The 2,272-nt window shown below is 35.8% G+C and overlaps 1 pseudogene; it reads right to left on the bottom strand.

The window, feature by feature from the left end:
- Window positions 1-1,858: 1,858 nt before the first annotated feature.
- LOC149247920 (small nucleolar RNA U31b) lies at window positions 1,859-1,940 on the bottom strand (annotated as a pseudogene).
- Window positions 1,941-2,272: the final 332 nt, after the last annotated feature.

Here is a 2,272-nt window from a genome sequence, read left to right as displayed (position 1 = left end):
TGCAACAAAGCCTCGGATAAGTAGGTTGTGTCCACATTTCCAACACAGAAACCCTCAGAGTGGTCCATGACTAGGTTTCTCACCATGGGCCTGATCAGCATGTTGTTCGAAAATTAATCTCAATCATTTTATTAAGCACATTGACAGCAGTCATACTGTTAGGATATTCCGACACATAGGATATAGTTAAGTTCAACTTGGTCTAGTTTAGAGTTAGGTATAGAGTTAGGTAAAGTGTGTTTCTTTACCGTTGTACATATTGTAACTTACAATCCGACGGTCACGATATGTAGTGATCCGACGGTTCACTCTCACCTCGGTATTATCGACACTTGATCCGTGGCTTGACACCCGATTGGTCCATGAGTTCTATTTAAAGCGCATGGAGGGTCATTGTTCGTGTAATCCGTGCATGAGAGAAGCTTATGTAAATTTTCATTCTTTGATTAATAAATTGTCTGTACCCACGTTGGGACAGGCCGTGGACTGTTTCCCTCCTTGCACTCTGAGGGTTTTAACCACGTCAAAAATACTGGTGTATTGATTTGAGATCTGGTTGTGAGCGGTGTCCTCTTGGTATTCTTTCTGAGGAACTTACCCTGTAAATTCCTACACATACTTGTCAGATGGATTTTTGCAGGTTGTGGATTTGTTTGCAATTTGAAAGACAAAATTTTTTATCAAGAGTAAAATTTCCTCATTCAATACTAAACGATGGATTTTTGCAGTTTGCGGATTTGCAAAAGTTCTAAGCAGGAGTACTAATTCCACATTCCAGGCTGAAGGACAGAGGTTCTTAGCAGAGTACTAATTCCATATTCCAGGCTGAAGGACAGAAATTCTTAGCAGGAGTATGAATTCCCCATTCTAGGCTGAAGGACAGAAGTTCTGAGCAGGAGTATGAATTCCCCATTCCCCAACACATCACATCACATCACATCAGACCATTCCGCAAAACACATCAAACATGTAAGAGAAAATGGAGATTTAATGAAGTTTAGTAAATATGTATGGGCAAACATTCACTCTGTTATCTACACTCCACAACACCTTCAAGTTGAGAAAATCATTTATTATGTAAAAACATACTGTGTCTTAATGTCTTGTTAAGTAATGTATTATGTGTCAAAAATGTATGTTTTGATAAATATCTATGTAAAAGTCTTTCTTTATAGTCCAGAAGTTGAAAGGGCTTAAGTGTGAAAGCAGAAAATCGTGGAGCAAATATTGGTGGGGTTTTACATAGAGTTACTCTGCAACCCCCTCGTGTTTCATGGCTTTTGCTTAAATCTAGAGATGTGCACTTGAGGGTTTTGGTGTAACCGCAATTATGACTCCAACAAGTGGTATCAATGCCAAAGGTCTGTTGGGGGATTGTTGAGCTCCTGTTAATGACATTGTAGAAGGATAATTCAAAGCTTCGTGTGTTTTGTGGCATGTGCTTACATGGTTACTAACACCTGCGAGTTTAGCTGTAATGGCAATTGTGACTTCAACACCTCGGTGAAGAGAATTAAGATTGATGCGAATGTATTTTCATATGTTTTGAAATATAATCCAAAATATGTTTTGGAATGTATTTTCATATGTTTTGAAATATAATCTAAAATATGTTTTGTTGCGACTTGGTTTTAAACTTTCACATCTAGTTTTACAACAACCACTTTATTTTTACTATATTTTTCCATGGGTTAAATTTTTGTTTTTTTATGCCTATGTCAAGTTGTGATTTGCTTGCCGAAACTGGAGATTTGACTTCCACATCTGATTTGTTGAAGGATAATTTCTCACATATGTAACATTTATATGAGAACGAGATTGTGGAAAACATGGACAACAATTCGAAGTACCCATCATGGAATCTGCATATTAAAGTCAATCCACACATAGCACAAAATAAGTACCACTAAAACTTGGGCGAGAATCAAATCATCATTTTCATTATACAATACAACACAAGCACAGCTACAGCTGATATGAAATAATCATATTAAGTCAAAACATAACATTTTCTCATCATCCGAAAGATGGTGATAATATGAAAAACATGAAGCTAATTTATGTGGCAAGAACCGATGTTCTCTCAATGGTAGCCTCAACTACAAGATGTTATGAGATATCAAAGGCCACTTACATATATTACAAATGAATCAGATTTAAGGTGGTCGTAACATTAATTGGTTTTGATAAATTAATATATTTGTCAAAAATAAATTTAAAATATTAAGTTAGGATATGGATGAAAAAGAAAGAAAAATTTTAAAAATTGTGA

Source organism: Pinus tabuliformis, chromosome 7 (genome assembly GCF_031772625.1).
Source record: "Pinus tabuliformis cultivar Carrire ecotype Pingquan chromosome 7, CPIR1, whole genome shotgun sequence".
In the NCBI taxonomy this organism is placed as follows: domain Eukaryota; kingdom Viridiplantae; phylum Streptophyta; class Pinopsida; order Pinales; family Pinaceae; genus Pinus; species Pinus tabuliformis.
This window is presented reverse-complemented; position numbering and strand designations above follow the sequence as displayed.